The sequence below is a fragment of the Chiroxiphia lanceolata genome, chromosome 8 (genome assembly GCF_009829145.1).
Source record: "Chiroxiphia lanceolata isolate bChiLan1 chromosome 8, bChiLan1.pri, whole genome shotgun sequence".
Classification (NCBI taxonomy): Eukaryota; Metazoa; Chordata; class Aves; order Passeriformes; family Pipridae; genus Chiroxiphia; species Chiroxiphia lanceolata.
Window position 1 is genome coordinate 32,290,377 of NC_045644.1, and position 19,063 is coordinate 32,309,439.

The window sequence follows — 19,063 nt, forward strand, 5'->3', positions numbered from 1 at the left end:
TGATTTTAAAAAGACTTAAAATGTGTTGTTCAGTGGCACAGATGATAAAACCCGAAGTACATCCTTCAGTTCACGCCAAAAATTACGAGGGCAACTAATACATTTATTGAAAATTTTATTTGATTGTTGTTATCACAGGTGTGCCTTATGGTGTATTTCCATAGGTGTGTGCTGCCAGACTATGACCTAAATTCAAGAATCCCTTATGGTGCATTTCCATATGCGTGTGCTACCTGACTGTGACCTAAACTGACTCTTCCACCTTCCACATAATTAATGAAGTTGAAATGACTTAAGTACAAAGTCAAGTCATATTACTGAAACAGTATGTGTTGTTATTAACATGTTATCGCATTTGCATAATGAAATCAGATGGCTTCAGAATGTTTAAGCTTTTTTATTTTAGATGTAATTGTCATTGTGTCTTTCATTATTAACTAACGAAAGTTACACGAGTAATGTGCATGAACTTTTGGAATGATTGATTTATAACTAAAAGCCAGAGCAAATTAAGCACTTTGTACTGATGTGATCTGGCACCAATGAAGGACAGTAATGGTTTTAAGATTGATTTATTTAACCTTAAGCTTGTTTCTAGATCTAGAAGTAAGACTAAAAGCTTAAGCTATAAGACAGACATGCCTTATGTAGGACTCACAAAAGTTCCCTTCATACAGACAGCTGAGTCCTCTTGTAAAGAACATAAAAAGCAGATAATTTTTACTTTATTTTACCTTAACAGTGCAGTTAGTGGTAAGAATTGGACTTATTCTGAAAATTTGTACGTTCAAAAAGTGACTTTTTAAGTGGGAATCAATGAGCACTCAGCTCTTTAAGTGTGGCAATTGGAGAAGCAGGTGGTTAACAGTGTATAGCTATTTGTATTCAATCTCCAGGTGAGGTGCATGTGTATTTTTGCACACGTAGCTCCTGTATGCTGCTTTATAGTGTCGTCTTCTGAGTGTAATGTCTTTCAAAAATGTCTCGTGGTCCTAAATATGCTGCAGCAGAACTATGCTGCCCCATCCATAAGTTGCTGACAATTTAGAGGCAAAATTGTCCTGCCTTTTTCTGGAACGTTTCCTAAAAGGCACTGAAAGAACAGTTAAAAACCTACTGGCCCTAATGGAGCTGGAGAAAAACCTTTTATTACTCAGCCTTTTGTAGGCTCAGCTCCTCAGGCAGCACTGGCTGAGATGAACTGCAGAGTTTATTACCAAGCTTCTTAAAATCCTGTGAAAACTACTTTAAGTAAACCTGGAAAACTGGGACTTCCCAGGAAATGGTTTGAAGCAAATGGCATTGACAAGAGAAGAACACCCACACTAAAACCTGGGCACAGAAATTCCTTGAAGAAGTCCAGTGAGTTGGCTGCAGTTGTAATTTTGCAGTGTGTGTATCTTGGAGAGCCAAGGGTCCACCTTAATATGGTAACTAAACCCAACAAGAGGTGTAGAATCAAAAAGGAGGTGTGAGTGCTGAGGGGCAGAAATGCGTGCAGGGCAGCCCACACTCCCTGGGGTCCAGGAGTCATCTCAGACCCACCTTCTGAGTAAGCGGAGCAGGGCTCTGAGCTCTTCAGCCACTCACTCACCTGAAGGCTGAACAGGGCTATCATAATTAGCACCTGTTTTCTATTTTTTCTCAGAATAAATTGACAGCTTGTAAGGAAATTATTGTGTTAGAGTTCAGCACCTGATTTGCCTTTAGCAGCCTACATGTCTACTTTCCTCTCCTGATGGAAGTTACATTTTTTACAATTAATCCCAAAGTTTGCAGGTTACAGTTGAATGGTTTGCTTATCTCTAATACAGTCCATGGGCTGAGGCAAATCAACAATGCCAATTCAATCAGGAGAATTCTTGAAAATGAGCTTACAGAAAAGATATTACCAAGAAATTCAACCTAAAATGTCCAAATGTACCTTATTGTTGATGGACAAGCATTAGCTTTCATAAGAATTATTCTGAACTCTGTTGAGGTATTGTAATTCAATTTTCAAGAGCAGATAAGTTTTAAAATTAGAATGAAAGGTGGTTGAACAGGTACTAGTATTATGAAGATAAAGAAAATAACTTCTGTCAGATACTGCAGATTTCTTCCACCCATAATTTCTATAAAATTTTGAAAAGTTGCACAGGTATTTTGATTCACTAAGCAAAAATCCGAACTGCACAAACTCCCTGTGACTTTGAAGATGAAACAGTGATCCAAAACTCCAGCTGTGGCATTAAAGAGGAAAACAAGGTTGTGGACAACTCCTGCTCTCTAGAAGATACTAAATTTAGAATGAAATTCCTTGGCAAAGTAGTGATCCCAGCAGCTCTGCACTGGTTCTATCCAGGAGCACCATAGTCAGGGATTGTCTAACTGTGCTGATATAAAGCTGATTTGGCTCATGGCACTTTGATCTGCTGCGTTCTTGGGTCAGTGTGTCTCTAGCAGGTGTCATCATGGCTAGGCTTCGCGAACGAAGATTTGGGAAGGCATTATCCACATTTGCTGCAGGCACGCTGGTGGCTTATGAGGCCAATACGTGACAGACATATCCGATTGCAAAAGGCACAGCAGAAAGACTCCTTAGATGGTGTATTTTGCAAGACACGGTTCTTTCTGCGTTGCCTTTTTTCCTCGAGAGTGATCCTGCGTGAGTTCTCAAAGGAGACAGCTGCGTTATAGATGGCGTGTCTCCAGGCCTCCCGATTGGAGGCCAGAGTAGACCAGTTATGGTGATCAATATGGCCAAGGCTGAGATGTTGTTTCAGGGAGTCCTTGTATCTTTTCTTCGGGGCTCCTCTCATGCGGTAGCCAGTGGCAAGTTCACCATAGAGCGGGATCTTAGGGAGGCGGTGGTCCTTCATCCTTGAGACGTGCCCTGCCCATCACAGCTGCGTTCTCAGTAACATGGCCTCAATACTAGTGACAGCTGCTTGCTCTAGTACAGATGTATTGGTCACATAATCTGACCAGCGGATGTTAAGGATTGTACGGAGGCAGCGCTGATGGAAGCGTTCAAGGAGACACAGGTGGTGGCGGTAGATGACCCATGATTCGGAGCCGTATAGGAGAGTAGACAAGACTATGGCTTTGTAAACACTGATCTTGGTGCTTTTCTTTAAGTGTTTATTACGCCATACTCTCTTGTGGAGTTTTCCAAAGGCACTATATGCCTTAGCTAACCTGTTGTCTATCTCTCCGTCGATCTTACCATCTGAGGAGATGAGGCTACCAAGGTAGTTTAACTGTTGGACTGATTTGAGCTCTGATTGGCCAGTGGTGATGTGGGGATGATGGGGGACTTCCTGAGGTGCAGGTTGATGGAGGACCTCTGTCTTCTTTAAGCTGACTTCCAGCTCAAAGAGCTCAGCAGCATCTGCAAAGCAGGATGTTAAACGCTGCAGGGCTGCTTCTGTGTGGGCAACAAGGGCAGCGTCATCAGCATAAAGCAGCTCCCGGACAAGATGGTTTAAGGTCTTGGTGTGGGCCTTCAGTCGCCTTAGGTTGAATAGACTTCCATCAGTACGGTATCGAATGTAGATACCGTCCTGATCATCGAGGTCTGCTGTGGCCCTTTGGAGCATCATGCTAAAGAAGACGGTGAATAGGGTAGGAGCGAGAACGCAACCTTGTTTCACACCATTCTTAATTAAAAAGGGTTCAGATAGTGTGTTGCCATATCTGACTTGGCCATGCTGATCCTCATGGAGTGAGATGATCATTTTAAGGAACTTGGGGGGACAACCTAAATGTTCCAAAATCTGCCAGAGACCTTTTCTGCTCACAGTATCAAAAGCCTTGGTGAGGTCGACAAAGGTTACATAGAGACCTTTGTTCTGTTCCCTACACTTCTCTTGCAGTTGCTTTCAGGAACATGGGTGTTTTTGGGGTGTCCTGTGCAGTGCCAGGAGTTAGACTCGATGATCCTGATGGGTTCCTTCCAACTCAGGATATTCTGTGATTCTGTGATAACAGCCAGGGCACAGGATTTGCTGCCAGATGTGATTTCCTTTGCTCTGTGAGGTGGTCTCACTTACCTGCTCCAGTGCTTGAAATAACGTAGAACCACGTGTTCCTCTTGTCCTTCCAGCGAATGTTGGGCTGCCCCTAGAGATGTTTTAGGATACAGCCCCTCTAAGGGAGGGAAGCTTTCCGTGTGCATTGAGTGGGAGGCAGACGAGGTTCAGGAAGAAAGGATTTGTAACAGCCTTCTGAGAATTTGCAGCTCATGCAGAGAAGCTGCTGAGACGAGCAGGGAGCTGACCCAGCCAAGCCTCAGAGGTGCTGAAGAGAAAAACTTCTAAGGGCCACAGGGACAAAATGTGTCATTTGTTGCCAGCCAGAAAGCCAGAGCTGATTAAACCTCTGCCTGGAAGGATCCAGCTGCTTCTGCAAGAGCTAAACTCTCTGTTCCCCTCCGGTCCCCATCACACCTGGTGTAAGGTGTAGCTCTCACTTCCCTGGTCCAGTCGTATCATGAAGAGTCAACACGTGCTCTGAAAGGGTGCAGCCAAATTTTTTATCTGGTTTGGACTAAAAACTCAATTTGGAGCTGAGTAGTCCTTGTCAGTAGAAGTTTTTTTTAATTCAAATTGATAACTTTACTAAAAGGTCAGGCCTCAGTAGAAAAGTGCTGAAATAAGTTGGTGCATTTGCAAAGAAAAATCTTTCAAGAGAAGTTCTCATTCAACTGTACTTCTGTTCCCCATATAGTGTAGGAGGATGGTTTTTCTAAAATAGGTATTTTTATATTCCAAGCTGGTGAAAATAATAGTACTTTGAATGCTTTACCTTAAGGTTTGTTCTGTTTTTACAAGTAAGTATTTTAAAAGCTTGAAATCCACTGAATATGAAGGAACAGCTGCTATAGCAAATGTACCCCTTGATGCAAGTGGCATAAAACATGAGGAGGTCTGGAAACTGAGGAGTGACTTGACTTTGAGGTGTCACAGACCCAGTAGGAAAACCCCAAACAGGTCCCATTAACAACCTGTTCTGAAAAAAGCAGGCCATAAAGACAATCCTTTTGAAAAGGTTCAGGCATATGTTTTCCAATAAATTAGGAAGTGACACTGAACGTTGCATACACTGTTGGTGGAGGAGAGGAAGAAAAACTGTGGTTGGCAAAGGTGTGGGCTGGAACTGGAAGTTAATCCTCTCAGTTGTGTTTCCCCACTCAGCTGAGATCTGAAAGCCAGTTGTCAGAGTGTGTAAAATGCACAGTGTTAGGGATGGTCCCTTTCTCCACATCTGTTACCAGAGTGAAGTCCGTTAAGCGTAAAAAACGTACAGAAACTGTTGGGACACAAACTGCTTGTCTGTATGATTTATTTGTATGAACCAGAACGCTAAATCTAATAGCATTTGCAATAAAGTCTAACTGAAGTTTTGTTTGTTATCTGTTGGCCTCAGAAAATAATTCACATCTGAACTTCGATTGTGTTTTGCTTAGAGGAGAAACATAAACCCTTGTCCCTCTGGATTAGCTTATAAACTACAACAGCTCCCAGAAAGACTTGTCTTTGGCTTCAGTGGGAGTCTCAGGTGGGGGAAAGGTCTGTTTTCATGTCTTCTGGAAGCAGTTGCACAGAACCTGATATGATTTTTCTGTTGTTTTAAACGAGATATTCCATTATTTAGATGCACTTCTGGCAGTTATAGCATAGAGACATCTAAGCATAGATGCATCTGTCTATAGAGTAATTTCTAGCGCATTTTATAAAACATACTGGAAGCAAAAGCAAGGAAAGGGAAGAAACACAGGGCAAAAACAGCATAAAGAGACCCAGCTCATTGCTTTAGTCTCTTTTTTCCCTTTGAAATAGTATCTCCTACACCCTGAGTGTGGGTGAGCAGCCTTTATGTGGATTACCACCACAATTTTCAACTACGATGCCTCAGTATTTCTCCCTAGGTGAGAACTGGGTTGTAGTAATCACTGGAGACTGATACTAGTTCTAATTAGTATTTATTGAGAAATTTTAAGTTAAATGGATGTTTTCCTTCAGTCCTGTTGGCTTATGCACCCATATGAGGTATTTAAAAGGAGTCTACAGAATATTCCTCCCCAGTTTGGACTGCAAAATCTTGTGATGGTTGTGGAACCTGGTGAAACGACAGACTGATGACAGTACTGCTGATTTAAATGAAATTTTACAGAATCATCTAATTACTGCAAGATAGAGATGACCATTGTACCAGAATCCTTGTTTCGTTTGAAGATATAAATAAAAATATCTCTGCATTTGTTAGAAAACAAAGAACAAACCCTAAAGTCATGATTTCCTTATAGAATTAGAAGAAAACAGGAAAAAGCTTAATGAGAGTTGTGGCAAGGTTGCTGTGGAAACAAGGAAAGGAACAAAGAAGAATCTCTTTGAGGAGATAGGAAATTTAAGTAAAAAATCAGACACATTTAATTATAGCCAAAAAAAAAAAATCTTAGGGGAGGATTTTTATCTTCATTTTCTGTGGAAAAATTAAAGAACAAAAAAAGGTTATTTGCTGTATTAAATGCATGCACTGTCTATAAAGCTGTAGATGAGTTTATGCCAAGGAAGCAAAATTGGTGAAGAGAATAATTCTGTTTTTGGGGAAAAAATGGTGAAATGTAGTTGAAGTTGCAATGATGTGCTGGATTGAAGAAAATGCTCTGTTTTATTGCTGCTCACAGCATGTGCTCCGTGAAGAGATATTGATCTGCATGGTCAGGTACACCAGTGAGTGTGTGAGGAGTACCTTGTGACAAAAATGCCTTCTGGGCCAGTAAATCTGGGCTCTGCAGTCTGTTAGATGGAGCATGGAGGAGCAGAAAATGGTGTGGCTCTCAGAGATGAGATTCTGCCCAGTTTGCACTAGCAAAGCCGAAACCCATATCAGGATTTTCATCAGGATATATCATGTGTTCATTTTTTCTATACCCCAGTTGATGTGCCGTAACAAGAACACCAATAAGAATGGTAGAAGAAAAAAACCAGGCTGTTCATAAGAGTGGTGCTCAGGCAGTGCCATCTGAGAGCTGTGAGCACGAGAACTGCTGTGCCAGGATTTATGGGCTGTTACACACTCTCTTATTGTTTTGCACCTTTTTTTGCAAAGCACAGTGGCCATAAATTGGCTCAAAGCATCCAGATCGTATTGCTGTATCTGCTGTCAAGTTTTAATTTTGGATCTTGGTTGTGTTGTGTTTTCCAGCTTTTTCAAAGACTTGGAGGACTCAGGGACGTAATAGAAATATCCCGGTGAAGAGGAGTCCCAGTAAAGAGCAGCACGGATGGCACAAAGGAAGGAGACTACTTCTTTTAGAAACAGAGACTATCTTCAGTGTGAAGGGACCCACAATGGTGCTCATGCATGAAGTATTTGGGTGTTTGTGCATGATATAATTGCCAATGTAAACTCCACAAGTTGGTGATTACCCAGCCCGAATTTGTACAGCCCACTGCATGATGGGTTGAAGTCTTGATGACAGTTTTCCTCCTGTCACCAGAGGTTTCAAACTCGATTTCTTCATGGTCACTGGGGCCAGGACAGCCACTAATCATGAGAACCTCTCTGTTAACAAGCAACAAACCAGGGAGGACACATTCTCCAGTGGGCTCCCTCAGCACCTGCACCATGTGATTCTCATCCAGGTGCTTTAGGGATCTTCTTGTACCAGCAGTGTGGTGTTCCCAGTTAACACTCCCAGTCAAGAAGCTTTCCTCAAATCCAGTGGGCAAAATACAAGTGAAACCGGGAGGATTTTCGCTTTATTTCACAATATTTCACTTCCTATTTCACAATTAGGAAGAATTATGTTTAATGTCACTCAGAGTTCTAAGGTGGAGTTTTTCAAGGCAGTTGTTTAATGTCTGCAGACAAAATCCTCCACCAGCAGTTCTTTGCACAAGACTCCGTTGCAGCACAGACGTTGTGGTAATGAGATGAGACTTATTATGAGACTGAAATTAATTTCTTTGTTAAATTTATCTGTATAGAGCAGTTATAAAATTGCTTACAGCAATCAAGATCCTGGTAGCTTGCCAGCTTTTTTTTTAACAGATAAGCAGTTTGGAAATAATTATTTTCCAATACTGTCATTGAAGTTGAGAATATTTTTGTTCCTCCTACTCTTTAAGCTTTCTTTTTAATTAAGGCTGGGGAGGGGGCACATTTCTAGAAATGTGTAATGAACAGGCTGTGAATACCAAGTGTGAATATTGTACTTTCTCCTTTAAAGTGTTCCTGTGAGACATTGCAATACTTAAGCAGAACAACTTCTGTACTGTTCTGTTCTATTTTTAGTGATACTTAAGGTATCTTGTAACCCATATGTACAGTGCTTTTAAGTATATCTATCCATGTGTTATATGCATCTTTTTATTTAGCTGGGAAAGAACATCTATGCTCTAAAGTTATGTGAAAACTAAAATTATGGAAAACTAGTTACTGGACATGTTAAAATGCATTTCACATCTCTAATCAAGGTGGTTGTACCTCAATGCAAATTCGAGAAGGGAACGTAAAGAGCACATTACATCCTCATGGGGTTATCCTGTGGTTTTTAAACCAAGATCCTACCAAGCAGTTGCTGTGTGGACCATAAGGTCACCCTGAGGTGCTGAGAGGGTGGCTTGCCTCTGCCAGACTGGAAGGGCTAAAAGAAGGGATAAAAAAAGAAGACCAAGTAGGACATTGAAATCTGCAGGCTGTTACTTCTTGAGTTCAATTGCAACCTACTGATTTTTTTACTACTTTTTTTTCCCTCTGTGTGAACAAAAGAGAACTGTGGGTAAGTTAGAAAAATTACTTGGGTGGCCTGTTGGTTTCTAAACTTAGTAACTTCTTAAAATATATCCCCGAAGTCAAGAATAAAAGGTTTTTATGAGAGCAACAAGTCAAGAATAAAAGGTTTTTATGAGAGCAACAGAATTACAGGTAATATGTAATAATGATTGATGAAACAGAGTGGGAAACAAAGCAAACAAAATAACTTTACTATCTTTGTTCTTTTTTCCTCTCATTTAGTTAAGAATGCTTTGGATTATTTGTAATGCAGTAGCTTTCAGAAGCAATGACTAAGTGTGGCAGTTAATAAGACATTAATAACAAGAAAAATAATTAGGAAATATTATCAATGCAATTGTATAGAGGCACCCATTCTTTGGATTTTACATTTCATTGACAGAGACAGCAAGGACAGGCCTCTCTACCCAACAGCCCTAGAATTGTTCTGGGCTGGCTTCAGAAGGAATTTTCCAGAAGAAATATTTCTGTGTGAATCTTTTGCTATAGAATTGAAATTCAGCCTTACTTTTCAAATTACAGGTCTGTGAAGACATAGAATAGCTAAAAATATGAAAAATGGACCGGAAAAGAAGTCAAGGCAGGCTCCAGCCAACATGATGTGGGTTTGACCACATTAAATAGATTGGTAAATTTCTTGGTATTTTCCATTCCTGTATTAAATCCAGGAGCACCCATGAGTCCCTAAGATGCATGAGTGGGTGTCTTCCGTCTTAGTGTTCCCTGAGCTGAGGAATAAGACCTACACTATGTCCTTCTAAAACACCCTTAATTCACATTAAAGACTCCAGAGCACTGGATCAGAAACTTCAGAGTAATCCCTGGGGTTTTTTTCTGCGTCGCAGTCTGCCTTTGGGATTTAACTGTCATTTCCCCCTTGCATATCTGCCATTCCAAAGCCAGCATGTAACCCTTCTTTCCAGAAGAATTACCTGTACGAAAATGATCCTGCCAGTTCTGAACAGCTCTGTGGGCGGTTGCCACACACACCTTTCTCACTGGCACATTCCAGTCACTCTGTTGCAAGTCTCTGTGGGTATTTATTACAGTGGAACAGCTGTAAAGAATTAACTACACTGACTCTCAAAACATTTAGTTTATAGAGGTGCATTTTTTTTGCAGGACATAAAATTGTAGCTTTAACATGGCAAAGGATAAGAGAGGAGGGAGAAGATGCAGGCAGGAGCTGGGAAGTGAACTGTCCAAGGAGCAGCCACTGGCTTTGCCTTCTGCAGGGCTGCTCAGATACCAAGGGGGTTGTGTCAGTGACAGCAAGGGTGCAGTGCTGGCATCTGGCAGGACACCCTTCACCCAGGAGGGAGATGGGAAAGAGAAGCATCACCGGCAACTTGGAGAGCCTGAAGGGCAGGCAGAGGGTCATAAAGTGACTTCGGGGGGAAGCTGGCAGATATTAGGGTGTTTTTGAGAGGTGAGTGCTGGTGGAGAGTGTGGTGTGCACTCAGGAGGGATTGGGCCTTTGTGGTAAACATGGCATGAGAAAGGGCAGCGCAGGAAAACAGGGCGGACACGGGCAGGCCTGAGCAGAGAACTGCAGTGATGATTGAGTGGTGCAGTGATGTAGTCAGTGAACTTACCACACTATGTGCATAAGTTAGGCTGCAGAACTGGGCTGGTGAAAAACAGATTTCCAGGCAGGTGAGAGAGATTTTAAGATGAAAAGTACAGCAGAGTAAGACTGCATCTAAAAACTTTTGTCATCTGTGTAGTTTGTGAACTAGTGATGTGCAGTATGAGAGACACTGCACGTGGGTCACCCTGGGGGCTTGCAAGTGCCTCTGGTCCCTGTGTGTGTTCACAGCTGCCGTGGCTTGGAACTCAGCAGGAATGTTCAGACTATCCTGTTTCTGGCAGGCTGCATCTCCTTGCTGATGGCTTCCTTAGCCAGAGCAATAAACACAAGCAGGAATGCAGATGGAGACAGTCAGTCTTTGGCCTGACCATAAGACTTTCTCAGCTATAAGAATAATTTCAGAAGAGCAGACTAAGGGAAATATTTTTTCCTTAATAGGTTACAGCATCTCATCAGTTGCATGCCACACAACACACAATTTTATAAACTGTTGCACTTTGCCTGGATATAAATGGATTGTAACTGATAACCTATAAAAAATTAATAGTTTGCTGTAAGTTTTTTTAATGGAGTAAAAAATATTGCAGTAATGAAAAAGCTGACATTTTAAGGACTGCTAAAGCAGCAGATTTATCAGGAGAATGTACTAGCAGAACAGCTATGTGTATTCTTGGCTATGTATGACAGACCTATCATCAGGAGACAGAAAATGTTTACAGAATAAGGATAATCAAAAATTGGAGATAACCCAAAGGTCCAGGAAATGGAAATTAGGACTACATGAATTTGTAAGAGATTGAGATTGAAGGGGGAAAATAAAGTGTTATCTAAAAAATGATTGAAAGCCAGTACTTTGGCAGAGTTTCATTCCTGGGTGCTCTTGGCCTGTTCTTTAGTTTGTATGATAGATACTGTGCCAAATGGTCTCACCATAGGGCTGCATGATCAAAGCAAAGAGCTGAGCCTGAGCTGTTTTATTGCCTTTTGCTCTTTGAGTATTTCATTGGCCATTTTCCATTCAAGTTAGATGGGATTTTTATAAACCTCAAAGTCATTTCATTTTCATGACTCCTCCTTTCCTCTGCCCTACAGAAGAGGTGTAACCATTTCCTCATGACAGAAGGAATCACGGGGGAAGTGAAACAATGCATGGCCTAATCAATATTGGTAAGTGAATGCCATTGACTAATTGATCTGTGTCCTTCACAGAATTTTTCTTTGCAACCTGTTACCATAATTAGTGGTCTGCACAGCAGAGCTGCTCTAGACAGAAGATAAAGGCTTCTAGTGAAATTGAACCTTTTCAAATGTAAAAGTACTGAAAATACTGGAGCCAAGGGCTATTTGTTTTTTATTAGATGCAGCTGTCTTTCTAAATCAGCACCAGTACTTCCTTAAATTAAGATATGCAGTAAACACTGGAATTATTATTGACATTGTTTAACTGTAGCACAGGTAGTTATCTCTGCCCCCCTTTGTTATTTTTGAGGACTTGTTTACTGAGTTCAACAGTAAAATCCTATCAATAATTAAATGCTTAATTTTCCTCAGAGAGAAAAAATAAGGTAAACACTGTTTTCTTAGGTAATTCATGGTTATGAATTGAATGACTTGCTTAAAATCAATGTTTATAAATAATGAATAAGATTCTTTTCAAGCCAACCTATAAATACTAAGCTGATTGAAAGAAACAGAGAACATACTAATGGAAATATGTCTTTAGGCAGTGGTAAGATTTTTGTGTGTATGTTCCAATTTATATGACATTGATTTCACACTTTCACTGGTGACTGAACACACATGAGCACGTGTTCACATAACTTCCCTCTTGCTCAGATGCTGCTCAAGACCCCCATTGCAAGTGTCTGTCTGACATCCCTTCGCCATGCAAATGTCCTGCATGTCTTTGCAGGATTAGGACCCTCATTTCCCAACTGTTGGTTCAGGCAACTCTTTCTACACTGTATATGTCCCACCAGGTACTCTTGTGCTGAATCTGCACGCGTGTCCTGCATCAGGGTGGCACCTTGTCTGACTGGGGCAGAGAAGGCACTACCCAGTTACTGCTGGCAGACAGTGGCTGTGTTGGAAGTAACTTATTTTATAAGGGTAGGAAGAAGGATGAAATTGTTACGTGTTTACGGCGTAGAGTTAGGCAATTTTGCCCTTAGGTGACCCAAGTAACTTTTGTTTATTACATTAGGCATAAAAGATGGTGCAAATCTGGTCAGGAGGTTCTTCTGTCTTCCCTTCTCTGTGTCCTCATTCCAACTCCCCACAGAAATCAATTAGTATTACCTAAGGAATAAACCGAATAGCAAATTGAATAGGTACATTTTCCTCAGCTGTATATGCACAAATCTTGCCAACATGTCTGATTGCGTTACTTGAATCAATGTAAAATTAAATGCAAGGAAAATGATTCCTAACTGGCCCTGATCAGCATAACGTGTGGAACAGCCTGTGCTGTCAAAGAAGGGGAGTCACATGTGGTGACCTTTGAAGCCAAGCACAGTTCATCTCCTGGAACCTGCAGCAGCTTTCCTTGGAGAAAGTGAAACAAATACTCTGTTTTCTGAGGTAATTTATCTTTACAGCTGAAGGTGTATGATGCTGCCAGTAAACCTGGGGGGAAGCTGGCCAGGGACATCTGCTCAGGAGCTGGCTGAGCATCAGTTGGTGGTGAACGATCACTTTTTTTCCCTGTTCTCTCTCTCCCTATCCCACTGTTGGGGGGAGTGAGGGAGCGACCCTGTGATGTTTAGCTGCCTGCTGGGTTAAGCCCCAACAAAGGTGAAGGGCCTTTCTTCTTTGTCTTTCGAGAAGGATTTAAAAGCTGGGGAGAAAATGTGAATCCCTAGAGATGGGAACTGTGGTGCTCAGCACTGGGGACCTGCTTTTGGCTGTGGAAGCAGATGGTTGGTTAGGAGGGAATATCATCTCTGAAACAGTGAAGATGACTGAAGCATGGGGTGATGTATCATGGATGAAGAAGGAGTTTCTATGTTTTAGCTGCAGTGACCCTGAAGCTCTGAGAAGGGGGTGAAGTGTTAAAATGAGGTCTGAAAGCAGCAATAATACTGAGACCTCCTAAACAATGCAATATTCAAGGAAGGCAATAAATTGCATAACGTAATGAACAGATTTACAGACTTGGAAAATGGTGAAGAAGAAAAATGCATTTAGGTTAAAAACAAGGAATGAGTTTCTGGATGAGTATGAACATACATCCTACCCAAGGGAGAGGTTAGGAACACTGTGTGAGTGCCTGCTATAAGACCAATCTCTGACTTGGAAAACCTTTGGAAGTGACATTAGGCTTAATTATGTGAATACTCTGGCTGTTTTAGTAAAAAGTTTCAGCACAGTTTGTGAAACACTCACTCCAGAAATCACTTCAGACATGAAGTGCTCCAAACTCTCATCAGTCTGTGAATTTTGAATGTGCCAGGCATTGCTGAGCATGTCCCTTGGGTGAGCACGTGGGCCTTGGCCTGCAGGGTTCATTAACTGAAGAGAGGACTGATAAAAACATCTGTGGAGAAAATGCACCAAAAACCAGTGGGCTTGATAGTCTGTGTTTTAACAATATACTTGTAGAATGAAGCAGGGTGGACACATAAGTAGCAATGCTAATTATGGATTCCCTTCCTGCACTGATTTTTGCCTTAGAGTTTTATATGAAAAGACATTTTGGGAAAGCTGGCATGTGAAGATGGGCAGCCTTGTGCTGTTATTAGGTGTTCAGAAGATATTCTCAGTCTTCTAAGGAGCAATAGCACATGGTATAAAACAATAAAAGAGCAGTTCCAGACAGGCTTGGGAGTCACTGCGAGTAAATGACGTGGGCAGAGCAGAGCCACAGAGAAACTGCAGACAGGAGACGAGTAACACAAGCTGTACGAAGTTGATGTAAGGACCAGAGGAGAGATATCAGAGTTGTGAAAAACAGAGATGAAGGTCTCTGTTGGAGCCTGGGTTTAGTGAGTATTCCCTTTGGTGAGCCAGAGTTGGAGCAGTGCCTGCTAGTGCAAGAGCCAAACCAGTGAGTGAGGCTTTGGGGTATGAGGATTCGGAGGTGGGAAGCTGAGGTCACCTGGAGGTGGTATCCTAAGAATGTGATATGATCTCACTGGAGTAACCTTGCAGTGACAAAGAAATTTTGTTAAAATTGACAATGTATAATATCTCGTTTCCAAATGCTATACAGATGTTTTCTCCTCAGGATGTTGCTTACCAGTCGATATCTGCTAATTTATTTCTTTGCCTGGAATATTCTTCAGTGATACTCCATCTTTTGCTTTTGTCTTTTCCAAAAGTGGAATTACAGAGACATGCCTGACTCTTTCCATAGGTAAAAGCAGATCCTATTTCTATTCCAAAGTATCATATTACTGATTTGGATCATTTTTACTCTGATCTCTTTCTCATCTTTAACTGAAAGCTCTCAAGGACAAGTGTCTTTCTTAAGTACTAATTATTGTATGATTCTTAATCATTACTACTAATTACAACCTTTTCAAGCATGGAATTTCTCAGCACCTCCATGCAGAGGTCAGTAGGAAGGTTACAACATGATTGCTTTCTGAAGAGGAGCACTTCTGTGATTTCCATTTTCAAAGCATTGAAGCTGAACCAAAAGTTAGGCCTCTATTTTCTGTCATTGCACTTCCTTTCACTTCAGTGACAACTAAGCATGTGATAGCTATGGCCCCAAACCTTGAGGATTGTTAACACACATCTTGTCTTAGTGACTCAGCCTTTTTCGTTTATTTATTTACCTCTCTTGCACCTTTTTAATAAGCTGCATTTCTTTCAAAGGGAAAAAATACCAAACCCATACACTGTTATCGAACACAGAGGAATGCCAAGTGAAATTTTCAGAGAAGCAGAGCACAGGCATCCCCATCTTTTAGATCACTGAAAGATCAAATTTGTTACTTGATAAAGGGTAATATCATCAACTACCAGATACACCAATTAGATAATGCTATGCTCTGACACAGCCACCTCTTCCCTAGGGAAGGAATGGGGGAAAAGGACATTTTCACATCAGCTTTCCGGTAGGTAAACCAGAAAATCAGCTGTTGTGAAGTTTGTCTCTCATAGAAATAGGAGGTAGGATTTGTGTCTGTGTGATACATCAAATGGGGCTCAGTGCAGAACAGTGGGTTGTGTCTGGGGTAATGCAGTTCTGCAGCACTTGTTGAATCTAATCAAGAAATCACTGGGGGTGATCTCAGAATGTCTCTCTCCATTAAGGATGCTCTGGAAGAAAGCCATTTTTCTCCCATTTTTTTCCAGGGAGAATGAGGCTCACGCCTTTATCTCCTTGTGCATGCTTTTTACTGTCATGATTTTTGTTTCCCTCTGGTCTCAGGCAAACAAGGTTTTATGTGCCCATGCAGGGGAACCATCCTGGTGGGAAATGACTCCACCAACCTCTCCTTACCCACCCCACACACTATATTTTCCAAAGGCTCCTCTGCAGTGTGTCCCAGAAGCTGACATAGGGGGAGGAGTACAATTGTCACCCTGGCAGAAATCATGGCTACCTCAGGCTCTGATGCTGTGGCTGGTAAGGGAGTTTTTGTGGCCATTTCACTCTGCTGTACCCAGCAGCTGCTGCCTCTGTTCTGCCTGCAGTCAGCTCTGCAGCACCCACCCTTATGGGAGGGATTGCAGAACTGAAGGAAAAAACATGTTTTCCCCTCTCTTCCAAGGCAGACTGGGATAGAAGTTGACTAAAACTGAAGAATCCCAGGCAGATTGCCTCAAATGACTTCACTGCTCAGTTGTTCAATATTCAGCTTATTTCACTGGCAGGGCCAGAATCACTGTCCTCCCCCATCCTATCAGCAAAACCAGTTTGTCTAAATGTGAATTAAGGTGGGGAAAAAAAAGGCTTTTAAATCTTTGTTTTACAGGAAAGTGGACACAAAAGGCCATGAGCGTATTTTTCACCTTAACAAGTTACCTCTCAACTAAAATTATTTTATTTGTTAATGTTGTTATTTTTTTTTAATCTGGGAATCTATTTTGTTCGAGCGGTTTGTAGCCCTGAGAGGGATTTGCAATGCAGCTGCAGAAAACACCAACCACAGTCTAATGGTGTGTCAAAGAACATAATTAGATATTAAGACAGATGATATAGGCATCATTATAGGCAATTTAGAAAATAGCAACCTGGTAAACTCCTCCTCAGTTGAAGATTAGTTATAGTTGAATGTTTCTCACAAAAGAAAAAGCAGGGAGGGGAGAATGTTACACATGTTGGTGCATCTGGGAGTTCCCTGTGGAGAGCTTTGATGAGAGAGTTGCTGTGGTTTAACTGAGACATCTCCCTGCTCTCAGCTAAGAGGGATGGACTTGGGAGCCCCATCTCTGCATAGAAAAACACGGGTGCTCTGCCTCAGGGGCCAGGGAGATGCTTGAAGCTGATGGGAGACTATGCAGCTACCAGGATATCACCATAATCCTGTTCATCTTGCCAGCTAAGAATATGCCTTTATATTGTTGACAAAGGACTTATTTTCTTTAAAATTATGTGATAAATTTTGGAAAAAAAGAAAGTTAATTTATACAGATAGCTATGAAAAAGAAAACACTTTATGATATCTAGTGTTTCACCATTTATAGGATTTTAATTTGGAATTTCAGATTTAGCTCTTCATCTTTCTATTTTTATTTTTATATAATGCAGGTTGTCATCACATGTTTCAAATTAGACTGAATTAAATGACCAGGTGTCCTCCTCTGCAGATGTGCTACCTTTTCTGACATGCAAGCTTGACAAATTATAAAATACAGAATTTTCTGAAGCAAAGGAGAAACCATTTATTTTAGACTGAATTTTGGTGATGTTTCGGGTAAGTCTTGTGTGTTTTCCTTGGTAGGCATGAACTAGGAAATAACACTCGGGATATAACAATCTACCTATGAAATACAGAGAGATACAACAGTTTCATATGCCTCTGAAGCTGGCAACAGGGGTTTTGAGTCATTGTATTCTATTTCTTATATGCTGATTCTGTTTTGGATCAGTAGTTAAGGGGTGATATCACTCCTGTATGCAGAGCCAGAGCACTGTTATGGAAACAATGGATGTGCTGTCACACAAAGTTTTGAAAATCCTGCAAAACTAGAATCACTGATTCCAGCGCATCTCCATCAGACTTGGCAAAGCACAGGTGTTCAAAGCAGACTGTTGTTTGCTCGGTGTTCTGTCAAGTGCTCCCACATCCTTGATGGGCTAATGCTGCATTTGTTGAAGGCAAGGGAAGGTAAAATTCGAGACAGCTTGAAATGACACTTCAGCCAACTTAAACATTTTCCTCAGAATGTTCAGCCTGTGTTTTTCCATCCCATTTTACTTTACCTGGAGTGAACATAGTTGAAATCTCTTATACCATAACCAAACGTCACTTATTTCTCAAAGGGGCAAGCCTCTGTGAAACCAAGAGAAATTAGGAACTAATGTGACAGAGAGCTGTGACTAATATATACTATTAAAGTATTAATTTCTTTGAAGCAAAAAGGTTTAGTGTGAACTGTAGAGTAAGTGCCAACATCTTAAAAGCCTGTAGTATGAAACAAAACTCAGTTCCATAGCATTTGATAGTGAAACCTTCTAAGAGATGTTGTCTTCTCAAGACTAATCCCAAGAATAAAATTAAAATCTCACTTGAAATAGCAGAACTATGCAGCAGAAAGGAATATTAATTCCAGTTTGAAAATTATTAGAATCTTGCAAAAAATAGCAGCTGTGATTTCAGGTGTAAGTCTGTTAGCACACAGTGCTAACTAATGTATAAGATCTGTGAGCAACTTAATAAAACCACTGGCAGGGCAAAGTAAAGTGGTAGTATATATTTGTATGAGTTCTCCATGTTGTGCACATTTGAAAGGCAACAATGAAAACTGAGCAATAGTTTTACCAGTTACAGCTTGAGGAACATGGCAGGAACAATGCAGTGCTCAGTAACATCACCCAAACTGCTCACTCTCTGGGATGCTGTGGAATCAAAGTCCTCTCATCCTCCTACTCCATTTCTCATTGTCCCGTAAGAACATAAACATTCAAGAGGTTACAAATGCCAACTTGCTGGTTACCAGAATGTTTTGCAATACTGATTTGACTGTGAAAAGCAGTAAGAGCTTAATGTGAGCTGAGCAACGTGATCAACCGCATATCTGACCCAAGATGGGATCAGAGTCCTCCTGAGGTCCCTTTACAGCTTCAGTTATCCTGCAGTACTAAGGACACTTGCACTGATGTTAGTGTATGACACCTATGCCAAAATGCTCTGGAGATGTTGAGCAAGGAAAGCAGACTGATAATGGCTTCCTTGTCAGAGGTGCTGCAGCACCATTTTCCTTTCTGGGTTTTGTTTTTTGCCTTCTGTTTTGAGACCTAAAAAAAACTTACTCATTTGAAACAAAGGTAACATAACAGATGATGCATTAAGATATGTTTCCTTTTGTAACCTCTCCTATTAGATGACATCAAAAGCCCACAGGAAATAACCCTATCTGAAACTTTTAGTAAAGCTTATTCCTAAATTTCAGTTAATACAGCACTACTGTGTCATACTTTTGATCTGGAAAAACATCATAGGTTATTGGTATTCAAGCCAGTGCACCAAGCGTGCCATCCTTACTTTAAATTAATATCTGATAAATTCCTGA

The 19,063-nt window shown here is 41.1% G+C and overlaps 1 long non-coding RNA gene across 2 annotated transcripts in view; it reads left to right on the top strand.

Moving 5' to 3' along the window:
* The window catches only part of LOC116790415, a 181,472-nt gene that overhangs the window by 88,137 nt on the left and 74,272 nt on the right, over nucleotides 1–19,063 (top strand). For both annotated transcript variants that reach the window (XR_004358346.1, XR_004358347.1), the window contains one exon: nucleotides 11,471–11,542. This is a non-coding gene — a long non-coding RNA (uncharacterized LOC116790415). The remainder of the gene's footprint in view (nucleotides 1–11,470; nucleotides 11,543–19,063) is intronic.